Genomic DNA, 12,423 nt, shown 5'->3' with positions numbered 1-12,423 from the left:
ACGGGTGCAATTAAAAGAATAGGGAACTATGCTACAGTTTCATCCCATGATAAGTGTTAAACTTCAACCCTCAGATATTTCAGCACTCCCAACTGGTTTAGTCAATCTCAGTCTTGGTTCTGCCCCGTCTGGCCTAGTGTGTGGCTGCTGTACACTGCCAATGGCTCTTCCTTCGTGGCTGATAGCTTGGCCCCTGACCCTAGCATCCTTTTGTCTCTACTCGCTTTTGCCCATCTCGTGTGGCCCTATTTTGGTGCTGCTGTACTTGCCTTTATCTGGATCATTCTGATAGGCAGCGTATCCAGTTTCATATGCACCAGCTGACGCAAGTCTGTTGGCATCTAAGACTTCACACGCCTTGGCCATCTTCTTGGGTCAAGGCATAAATCCCGCATCCCTTACACGGATTCACTTTGCCAGCTTACAGATGGGCAGTGGCTTCAGCACTTCCTGCCAAGCTGACATGTTCCTTGATGCAGTTTCTCTGTTTACTATGGGCAGTGTCCACAAGGTTTCTGGCCGGCATGTCAAATCCTGCAAAGCAGTGTCCTTTGTAATATATTTCTTTGATACAGAACCCTTTCTCTGGTTTCTCTGTGAGGTTCTCTCTATTAGCATACAGTACCCCAAAGCTTCACCATAAACCCAGCAGACATTTCTGCATTCCTTCCTGATCTCAGGATTGTATGTTACATGATTGTAACCATAGGCATATGGGATTAAGCAGCAATAGTTCCTTTGGGGCAAGATGTCCAAGTCTCAACCGAGGATTCGGATGATCAACAGACATAATGATTTCCCTGGAAAATGTCCACTCTTGCCCACGTCATAGAAATTGATGGGGTATGGGTCTTGGGGTATAGGGTGAAAGTAACTCACCACCCACCATTAATTCTGTGGGTCATTGAACTCAAAAAGGTGGCATGGACAAGGAGGGTGGCTCTGTTACTCCCGCCCTGTACCACCTCCAGGTAACTCACAGCTCTCGCAACAAATCCCTGCTAGCCTGATTTCCCTGGGTCACAGAGTTCCCATCATGACTTTGCCAGGGATCAGACTCTGTCAAAAATGCCAAAGATGCTCTAATTGGGCATCAGCTTAGCATTATAAAGACACACCCATTGGATTTGACTGTCCCATAGGATGTTCCCTTAAGTGGAGTCCATTGGCTTGGATCGGTGCAGTGTTGTACTTTTATAGTTTTGTACTTTTATAGTTGGGGCAAATCCTGCAAATCCCGCAGAGGTAGGCCTTGTTCGGTATTTCGACAGCAGGAATATGGTAAACTGTAAAGCAAAATGGATTCATATAATTCTCGCCTTCTTTCTTCGGATAATCAGCATAACATGACTGCTGTAATCTATGGCTGGGGATGGAAGTATACTCTAATGATTTAGCTGTAGACACTGTTGAGGTTGTTATGGTGATATTCTCTTTGAAAATAATGTCAACCTCCCTACGAGATATCGTCAATTATTCTTGCTCTGGCAGAGAGAGACTAGTGAGAATCATCTGGCTTGAGTGGAGGAAAGGGTGAACTGTGGGAACCCAAGGCTTGCTGCCTTGCTGAAGGAGGGAACAAGATGCGGCCACGATCTCAGGGATCTCAGGAACGATGATGATTTTTGCATTTGAATGGTGGCTGGTGGAGGTAGAGAGAAAGTAGAGCTGGTTCTCTCAGGAAAGTGTCTGATATGATATGATTATGATATGATGGGTTATTTATAACACACTTAATACCCAGTGGTTTCTAAGCATGGACCCGGGGATCGAACCTGTGTTGCTGTGTGTGGTCTTGTTTCCAAGGCAAGGCAAGCACGTTGCCCCTGAGCTATACTCCTGAGACGAACAGGTGCAAGAAGAAAGTTAAAGCCTCACTTTGGACTACATTGGTGATTGGGCATTCTGCTCTTTGTGGGGCTGACAGGTAGCATGGGTGAGGCAACAGAAGCTATGCCTGTTTGGGTGATAAAGGCAGCATGGGCATGCACTGGCTAACTACGCGATGTGGAAAACAGGCAGCCACTAGAATAGTGTTGCATGACCTCGCAATGTTCAACCATGCTTCCTAAACTACACTCTCTGAATCTGTGCTCTTGCAGGTAAGTTCGGGAGCTTCGCCCAGAGGAGGACCAGAGGTAGACTGGCAGGTAAATCTGGTTGCAAGTTAGAAACCTACCTTCAGGAGTTTCTGGATGAGTCTCCCAAAAACCAATCCAGGAACTGTGTTCAAGTCTTAGGATGGGTGAGCCAGCTTGCGTGTGAGGGAAAGGAGGATAATAGAAGAGAGATAGTTGTTGGTGCCAGGTAGTTGGAACAGAAAAGAGATCCCTGGCAGTTGCAAAGCAGTGATGGGCCACAGAATGAGGGCCTGGATAGAAGAAGAGATGGGTGGAGGAGCATGAGGATGGAGGGGGGAGATGGATGGAGACAAGGAATGCAAAAGGGAGCAGGAGGAAGTCAGAAGGAAGAGAAATAAAACAAATGAGAGAACGAGAGGAGTGGAAGAGGAGGGGTTGATGTGAAGGTACATAAAAGAATGCTTAGAGTGAAAGCCCAGAAAGGGCAAAGCGAGTGAGGAGGTAGAAAAGGCACTGATGGAGCCTCAGGAAGGGGAAAGGCTAAGAAAAGAAACAGAGAGAAAAGTTGAGGTGGAAGGAGGATGACAAAGGAGTGAATCATGGAAGTAAGGAAGGGACTAGACTATACAAGTAATCATAAAAAAGGAGGAAGCAAGTGAAAAGTAGGAGGCAGAGGACCTGTCAAAGAGCAGGAGGGTGCCAGGAGACGTGAAAGCCAGTAGGGAGGAAAAATACGGTGAGAGAAAGGAGGCAGAACGTTTAAGAAATGAGAAGGCCACTGAAAAGGAAAAGGAGGAAAGAAAGAAAGGAAGAGAGTTGATGAACATTGAAGAGGGAGACTTTTGTTAATTTACGGTGAAAGTAAAAATATAGGACCAGAGGAGTAGACGAGAGCCATACAGATGAGGAAATAATGAGGTACATAATTGTCGGTGGCAGAAAGGAAGGAAACCAAGAGATAAAGAGGATGGGATAGAGGAGCAGCAGAGGGAAGAAGGGAATGTAGGAGAGCAAGGGAACAAGAGAAGGGCAGCACTCAGAGAAGAGAAAATAGGAGGTCCTAGGAGACAGACAGGAATAGGGTGATGTGTCATACATCATATTCTAAGGCAGGGAAGAGTGTTAAAAAAGAAGGAAAATAGTCAGCACATTGAGAAAATACAGAGGTGTGATAACAAGGAGAATTGAGGAGAAATAGGGAAACTAGAAGGAGAGAGACAGGTTTAAGAGAAAGGAGGATGCAACCAACTAAGAGGACGTGAAAGAAACATAGGCACACATAAGCATGAAAGAAGGATGTACGTTTAAAGATTGAGTCCCAAAAGTTCGAATTACAAAATTGCGAGCCCCACTTGTTCGCATTTTTTAACATTCCTTTTTTTTTTACCCCCGCCACGCATGTAATGTATTTGGGTGACACCCCTGTGACCCCTGAAGCCCATAATACTGAACTAGTGGAGAGGGGGACACCCTCGCAATACCTGCTCCCCCTATTCAGTATTTTGGGATTCAATCTTTTTAACCAGGCCGAATGTACACTAATTGTGCATTTAGTCTTTTTTTCCCGTTTTTTTGGGCCAAACCCTGAAAGAAGGTGATGAAGCCAAAATGAAGAGTATGTCAGCTCAAACTACAGAAGCTGCAAGGTGAGAGAGCCTAGAAGGATCAGAATAGGACAAAGTGAAGGAGAGCACACGCATTGGACAGGTTAGTATTTGATCTGTGGCTGGTCCAGCTTTCAGAGTATTTTCCCATATCAGATCCTTAACCAAGCCTTAAGAGTAAAAAACGATGCAGTAAAGACAGTTTTTTTCCTTGCATGCCAGTTTCCTCTCAAGCCTAGTGGAGTCGGGCTCCTGGAAGAGCATGCCCCACTTGAGCTACAGAGTTTAGCAGCTGGTGAGGAAGTTGTGAGAGCAGTGGTTGATTTATGGGCAATGCAGGCAGCCTTAACGAGCATTCTGGCTGGGATGGGAAGTCAGTGCAGATCACCTTTGTATTTTCCACAGTGATAAGTCGGTCCATGTATTGTCCCCAGTAACTGTTCCATTTGCTCCCCACCACAACCTGGCCAGAATACCACTTGAACTCGCCCCATTGTAAGAAGCTCACTGCTTTGCATCAAATGTGATATCTATTGTACAGTGTTTTGCAATCAAAAGAGCATTGTTCTTCTCTGTAAATAAATAAATAAATAAATAAAGATTAGGTTGGGAAAATGTAGTTGTGCCATGGTGTGTTGGACATTCCAAAGTGGGCCAATGTGTATCACAAGAAAGTCAGAGAGGACACGTTTCCCCCATCAATGTGGGTGATTAGCAGGGCCTCGACTATTGTTCAGAGCCATTGGTCAGAGGGAGGCATTTCAGCTTCTGGGGAGGGTTAGCTGGTAGTAGGCAGTTGGGGCATTTTTGATGATATGTTGTCAAAGGCAGAGAGTGCTGTCTATAGTGAACTCAAGAGTTATGGCAGTTGAAACCAGGTGAGCTGCGCAGCCATCAAGGTGTATTTCATTTAACTAGCCTTGAATGATATCATGTTGAATGAGTAGGATGAATGATGTCTTTGTGGGATTGAGCTCCAGTTGTGTGCTTGTAATGCAGGCTTGGATGGAGGAGAGGCATTTGGTAAGGCATGAGATGTCCTGGGAACCACTCACTTGTAAATATAATTTGGCCTCATCCATGTATCAGTGTCATGTCATTCATACATGATCCTAACAGATCCATTTATAGATTAAAGATCCCTGGGGAGAGTGCTGTGACTTGTGGGGCCCCGCATCTCGTTGGACAGTGGTCTGGCCTGGAGATGCCCACCTGAATGGCTAGGTGCCTGTCCAAAAGGTGAGATGTGATCCAGCTGATAACTGGACCTTTGGTGCCAAATCTGTTTGTGAGCAGGCCAGTCAGTGTAAGATGGTCGACCATTTCAAACAGGGCAGAGAGTCGAGGAGGACCAGGATGTACGATTTGATTTGCACTTGTCCATGATTTGTAGAGTCTCATCTATGACCCTGATGATGGCTGTTTCAATACTACAATGCTGCATTTTGGACTGAAACCAGATTGCTAATGGTTTAGCAGCCCATCTTGGTTAATCCACACATGCAGTGGGTCGGCAACTGCCTTCTCAATGATGTGTATTAAATGAATTGGAGGTTAGTGTTTGGTCGGTAGTTCGCGAGATCTCCTGGGTACAAAGTGGAATGTTTGAGGAGGCAGTGTATTAGTCCTGTTTTAGAGTGCGTGAGAAGTGCCTTGTGTGAACGAGGCATTCACTAATTTGAGGAGGGGTGAGGACAGTCCCCTTGATATGTTTTAAGATGACGGACGGGGAGCACATCATCCTTGTATGCAGTTGGTTTAAGTGATCTTAGGGTGTCTGGAGTGAAGGGGGTCCAGCTGTTGAACGCTTAAAGAGACACGGTTTGAACCAATAGATTATTCAAAAAAGCAACAATCCCTTAGTGAGTTAAATATAGCATTCCCAAGCTATCTCAAAACATACTACTTAATATTTTGAGCAATCCATACAAAATATGTCAGGATATATATTAATGATTTAAGATTCCACAGTTCATGGATGCACACCCTCTGGAGCCTTCGCACATTTGCTGATATGCAGTAATGCAAAATGAACTGTGTGAAACTCAGAGAAAAACAGAAATTGTAGGGTAGGTTTGGTGTTTAGGGTGCACATACATATAAATAAATGCCCACATATTGGACATGAAGCACATCGGCATTATGAAAAACATATATTGCTACATGTGATGTAAAGTCGCTTGTGATATGATATGATATGGCATTTATAACGCGCATATACACAAGTTATAAATAATAAAATTGCTCAAATTGCTCAACAAATGACTTCAGGAAAAAATTATTGAATGTGCATTTCAATGTGTAAAGTTGTGTCCAATATTAATTTAAGAATGATGCAATCTATTTCAGCCTAGCCACATGCCCTCCACTACAGACTAGGGCCATCGGGGCCTTTCTACAAGCATTGGCTTAGGCTGGGACAAACAAAACAAGAACACGCCTAAACAAAATTGACCTGTTTTCATAATAGGAAGAAACCCAAGGACAGGTATGGCCCCTTGGTCTGAGAAACATAATCAGCCCAGGATTCTCTTCCCTAGTGTCCTACTCAAGTACACTTTTTCCCACGCTAAGCTACACACGATGCAGCTACGCGTCTGCTAGTATCCCTCACAGTGAGGAGACGTGCAGATTCTTGCCTGCATAACTATGCATCACTTCTACTTTCCCATCAAAAATATGCCCTGCATCATCTAGAAAGCCTGCTATCATAGCAGACCAGCACTGGGGAAGGTCAAACAGGTTATTAACACCTGGTGCTATACTTTGGATAGGTTCTATGTGATCTGGCTGAATTATTTCCGTCGAAAACGATTTAATCAATTTTTTTTGTGTTTTGACTTTGAGGCAAATATATGCGGGGGGCCCCCTCCCCATAGGCCCTCCACATTAGTTATTCACCTAAACCCCAAGCCACACATACACATATTTGCGACACAAATCATTAAAAAAAATTAAATGAAATCGGATTCAACCAATTCTTCCATGACCAAACCTTGCGTTGCCCTTTGGATATACAAATACCTGAAGTGCCTTCACCAGGACCAACTTGGAAGTTATACCAGCACGCAGCGAATGGGCCCTTCCTCCTGCCTGCCTGCATGAACTCATCACGAGTCACACCTGCCTTTTACTCTCCTCCCACTAACCGCCCCTCCCTCCCCTTTACTTCCACCACTATGCACCAAGAGGCTGCCAAAATGGCAGAAGGTGTGCTACATAAGAACACATTACACAGCCCTTCATCTATTTTCCAGCTGGCAAATACTGAATTGGTGTGTCGCTATCTTATCACATGCAAGTGTGGCGGTGGTGGGATGAATGCATGGCATACGATGTGATATATCATGTAAGACTGCACATCCATTTTGTACGGGTTTTCAGCTTTCATGAACGTAAATGCAGCCAGCAGGTATTGTAAAGTGTAGGTTCAAATGAATGAGGAAGCGTGTAACAGCATCAGTTTCACGAGATACTGGACGATAAATTATTCAGAAAGGAAATGTACTGGAATTTGGATTTTGGGGGTGCAGTAAAAACAAGTGGCGGTTATGGAATTACTGCCACATTTAATGCACCACCAAGTTCAGTCTTTCATAACTGAACCTCATAATAACTGCTGGTTTCATGTGGAAGAAATGTCTTCCACAGAAAACCTTTACCCCGTGTGATATTATTGTATGTGGTAAATAATGCATGCCATAACATGGTTATCCCCAGTGAAGTCAAATGGGGCTCCAAAGTGGTGAACAGCTGAAGGGTCTGCAGGACCTTATGACCGTATGTTAGGTGAATGTTACCTCATTCTTAGTATTTTATATAGGTTTGTTATAACTGGCTCATCAATTGTTATTATTTTTGTGCTATGATACAGGTACCCTTCATCGGAAAGCAGCTGCATCTTGAAATGTTTTATTTTAAGGCATTTTTGATCGAAATTAGCACTCCTGTTCTTCAATTAATGATAAATACAAATACATAGATGAATTACCAGATATTTGTATTTGTATTTGTATTTAATTTATTTATATAGTGCAAGCCAGGCCCAAGGGCAACCGGGCGCATATCTTAGTAAAGCAGTTACATTATATTTACAGGTAAGGGAGCAGTACATTACATAACATCACAATAGTCCCGACAAATTGCAACAAGTAAACAGTAGACATTACAAATCAAGCATCGATCATCAGTGCAAGTAGGGTCCCAGATGGCCCATTCAGTAAAGAGGAGCAGTTGTTACTCGGAAGTAACTAACCAAAGCTTGGCTTTATGTTTGAATTGGTTGAATGAAGGTAAGGTTCTGATCAGGAGTGGTACAGTGTTCCAAAGCTTGGCTGCCAAGACAGGGAAGCTGGCGCCTGCAGCAGATTGAAGCTTAAATCTAGGGATCGCAAGACCTTGATTATGTGCAAATCTGAGTGCTTGTGCTGGTGTATATTGAGTGAAGAGCGAGGCTAGGTATGAGGGAGCCTGGTGGTTGACGCATTTGTAGGTGAGGGCCAGTGCTTTCAGGGAGATCCTTTGGGTGACTGAGAGCCAGTTGAGGTTCTTCCTGGTTTCTGAGATATGGGCGGATCGGGGGATGTTGAGGGCTGCTCTAATGGCCTTATTTTGGGTCGTCTGGAGTTTATTAAGATTACCCTGGTTGGTGCTCTGGTACAATGCATTGCAGTAGTCCAGTTTGGACATGACCAGGGTCCTGGCCAAGGTGATGCAGTTCTGGGCCGTGAGGAAAGGGCGGCAGGCTGAGATCAATTTGCAGGTGTAAGCAGATGCGGAGGCCACTGCATTGGTTTGTCTAGTGAGTGCCAAGGAGCCGTCCAAGTTTATACCCAGAGTTTTGGTGTCTTTGGATAGTTTAATCAGATTGCCATCAATGTTGAAGGAACCAAACAGGTGACTTAGTTTGTTAAGTCTCTGTTGTGTGCCTAAAATGAGAAGCTCAGTCTTGTCATCATTAAGGCACAGTTCATGCTGGGCCATCCAAGCCTGTATGACAAGGTAAATGTCATTAAGGGCTTTGGAATCAGCAATGTAGTCACCAGAGATGGGTATGAGTATCTGGGTGTCATCAGCGTAGTTAGTGTAGGTGACACCCAGATAGTCAAGCACGTCAAATAAAGGTTTGGTGAAGACATTGTAGAGAGTTGGGGAAACACAAGAACCATGCGGGACTCCACAAGGGACTGGTGTGGAATCAGCCGATGCGGTAGGAGAGAAGACTCTCATGTGCCTATTGTCAAGGAATGACCTGATCCAGTTGGAAGCCTTGTCAAAGAAGTGGGCTGCTGACTTCAGATGCCTGCATAGTATTTGGTGATTGACCAAATCAAAAGCAGCTGATAGATCCAGTAATAATAGAAGGGCCAATTTACAGTTGTCTTTAAGGTCATCAATTTGAGTTTTGAGATCAAGTAAAGCTGTTTCAGTCCCGTGCTTAGGTCTGAAGCCAGATTGTCTTGAGCCAAGGAGGTTATTGGTTTCTAAGTAGTTCTGAATCTGCAAGTAAGCTGCTCTGTCAAGTATTTTAAGTAGGAACGGTACGGTGGTAATAGGTCTATAGTTAGTTGGTATTTCAGGGTCTAGTGTCGGTTTATTTAGGAGGGGGATAACCCATGCGTCTTTTAAGTTGTTAGGTACCATGCCTGTACGGAATGAGGAGTTAATGAAGGCAGTTTAAAGGGAGCAAGGTCATGTGCTGCTTCCTTGATGATAGGTGCTGGGCAGGAGTCACCTTGGCAGTTAGAGGGTTTTATATTGCAAATGATGTTTTCGACCTCAGGGATGGTGAGTGGGGTGAAACTAAAAGGGGTGTGAGTAAATGAGGCTGTCGGAGTATAGGAAGGTTTGGTGGGGAGGTTGGTGAGTAGGGTATTTTGTTTAGCGTTAATTTTAGATTGCAAAGTGGTAATTTTAGTGAGGAGGGTGTTTTGGATGTTATTGCACCAAATATTATGAAATACTTCCAAACTTTGGGCCTGCTTATGGTACTCTTGTTCAGAGGAGAATCACCTAGCGTTTTTCTGCTGAACAGCCCTTGTTGGAGGTTTGGGGGGTAGTCAGACTGGTATGGTTCCAATCAGGCTTCTGAGGTAGGTGCTTGTGTGTTTTCCGCGTTGCACCTGCGGATTGCTTTCATTTTTAATTTTGAATTTGGGCCGGGCCCTCGGCCTGTTGGAGTATCCTCCCTTGTTCTCCTTCCCTTCCGTGTTTGTTTCCCTCCTGCCTCCCAGAACGCCAACCACCCCTGATTTGCTTAATCCTAAAACGTAACCGACCCTCCCTGGGCAGCCCTGTGGCTAAGGGCCCCAAGACAAAGGGCGGCTCAATCTGAGGCGGCTCCATACCGTGTCTGCAGGTGTCAGCAGGTGGAAGCCAGTTGCCAGCCATCAACTGACAGTGAATAATTAGGTAGGAGTGGCCAGGGTTACTTATAGGCCCTGCATTCTACCCTGACAGCCCTGCCTCATAGCAGATATTCAGACTTAGGTGTATGTTTTTCTAGGTTTGTTCAAAATTGCATTGTGAAAGCAATTAAAAATACATTGTAAATACATTGTAAAACCTAGGACTTTTGCCTCTTATTCAGGACTCTCATACTCAGAACAGGCTATTTGGCTGTGTTGATTCTCCACGGTGGGGCTCCCACTTGTGTACAAACTCCCAAAGAGGCCCTAAGAGGAGACTTGAGGTTTTGTTTATTAATTTAAGTCTGGCTGTGTTTCCCTTTGCAGCTGTGATAACACATTCCATGGGATGCAAGGCACTATCATCCATTTATATTTGTGATAATTGCAACACAGTAACACTTTTGCATTTCATATTTGTGTTCATATTGAAAACATTGTAGCGAAAATTCGAAAAACAGGTTGAAAGAAGTGCACAACTCGACCTTAGTATGGTTCATGGTTGCTATGCGCTTTTGGTCTTCTGCTTGTTGAGAACAAAGTACCAAATCAATAAGTGTTTGATGATAATGTACTGATATAACTTTTTACAAACACCAGAGAGACTAGAGGAGATATTTCTATGGACCACTTGTGAACAGCCCTCTACAAATTGATACTATACATTCTATTCACAGGGTCACTTGCTTCCCCAAGATCATTTGTGTCCGCCCATTTGTATGTATTAATATTCATTAAATGATAACATACGATTCGAATTTGTATAAAAAATATCAATGTATTAATTATTTATGTAAAGTATGTCAATAAAAGCATACCCATCTACTGTTGTATCGATTATCTATACACATTTTATTTTTTTTAAAACATTACATATTCAGCACAATTCTGCTGTACATAGACAATGCTTTGTGGTCCCTAAATTCATCAACAATTCTTTGTCTCACTAGAATATGTTTTCAATAGGGATCTGTTGTTAACTACCTTCTCCAGTTGAGGGGGCACACCCCAGCCCATACAACTTCTAACTACCCATGCTCACGTCACTCATTCCATCTCTCATACTACACTCACAAAACACCAACATGTTTCTTTCCTTATACTGTCACGCTTTTGACTAGGAAATTCTTCAGGGGTATGTACCACATTGATTTACAATGTACACTTTAATCTTATCGTCTTGGATTCGTTGGGGGATCAACATCTAATAACCTCCCTTTGTTCCTTTTCTTCGGGCGGGATCACCTAGTGGATATCTGTGGGAAGCAAGTAGAGGACAATCGATTTTAGTACTCGGCAAATCCTGGTTGTAATTATCATTAAATACAACATGTTGTGCTTAACATCACAGCAGAAGGGAATCATTAACTTGGTAACTCCTTCTTATCATCTGTTGTAGACTCATTTCTCTTGGGACTTTAACCAGGATTCACATGACTCAGTCTTTGGGTAACCAGTTATCATATTAGCCATTTCCAAGTTGTACTTTATATCCAAACTGTTTGGAAACATTAGTATAGTGGTTCGGAACTTTATTTTAAGAGGCATATTCTCCCATTACCTCAATAACGTCACTTGATCTCGTATTTATTTGGTCTCGCCTTTCAATGTTTAACGCTACAGCTCCAAGATATTGCAGTGGGCAGTATCTCATTCCCATCTCTGTCCATCCAAGGTCACCGTCCCTGAGTAAATAAAGTGTACAGAAAACAGGTGCTTAGATAAATGTGCTTGTTAGTCATTGTTGTCAAATTCCCTTAAGCACTGATCCATCTGGTGGTCTTAACCCGACTATATGGTTGCAGTGACCCAATTTTGGTTCTGCTATTGAGTTTTGTCAATCAGTTTTAATAGGGGTCCTTCTGCCCTCCTTTGGCCATTTGATTGTACTCACGTGCCACAGGCTATAGGGAACACAACAAAATGCAATTTATAAGTATGCCTATTATGTTGCTTTTAACCTCAATTCTGTTATTCTTCTATGGTATGTAGCGTGTGACTGAATTTTTATTCCTTACCGGGGGTATACGTTTTTCTGTCACTATTACTCTTCAACTGGCTTGGCTGTGCTTAGTGGCTCGATTCCATCCTGCGCAGGGGCAGCATGTCTCACTCAAGCCGATAAACAAATGTCATCAGCTATTGGGCTGCGGGGAAAAAAACAACAGAACATAATGCCCATTAGGGACAGAATACGGGGACAAAAAGCACTTAAAGAGATGCCCATAATCTATGTGGAGTCATCTGGTTGCCTCTCTGATGTACTGATATAAACATGACTTAAGCAAGTTTACTGAATGCCTAAACCTTGGGACATTATACAGCAGATCT

At 43.5% G+C, this 12,423-nt stretch overlaps 1 protein-coding gene and 1 long non-coding RNA gene across 2 annotated transcripts in view; one reads left to right on the top strand and one right to left on the bottom strand.

Moving 5' to 3' along the window:
* MMRN1 (multimerin 1) overlaps positions 1-12,423 on the top strand; it is a 423,228-nt gene that overhangs the window by 133,408 nt on the left and 277,397 nt on the right. The window lies entirely within an intron of this gene.
* The window catches only part of LOC138515825 (uncharacterized), a 247,397-nt gene continuing 245,746 nt past the window's right edge, over positions 10,773-12,423 (bottom strand). Inside the window, exons 3-5 of the long non-coding RNA XR_011282169.1 lie at positions 12,111-12,239; positions 11,654-11,777; positions 10,773-11,348 (exon numbers count right to left, since the gene is read on the bottom strand). This is a non-coding gene — a long non-coding RNA (uncharacterized lncRNA). The remainder of the gene's footprint in view (positions 11,349-11,653; positions 11,778-12,110; positions 12,240-12,423) is intronic.

Source organism: Ambystoma mexicanum, chromosome 6q (assembly GCF_040938575.1).
Source record: "Ambystoma mexicanum isolate Mex_15411 chromosome 6q, UKY_AmexF1_1, whole genome shotgun sequence".
Lineage (NCBI taxonomy): Eukaryota > Metazoa > Chordata > Amphibia > Caudata > Ambystomatidae > Ambystoma > Ambystoma mexicanum.
The sequence above is the reverse complement of the archived record's forward strand: the minus strand, read 5'-3'. Positions and strand labels throughout refer to the sequence as shown.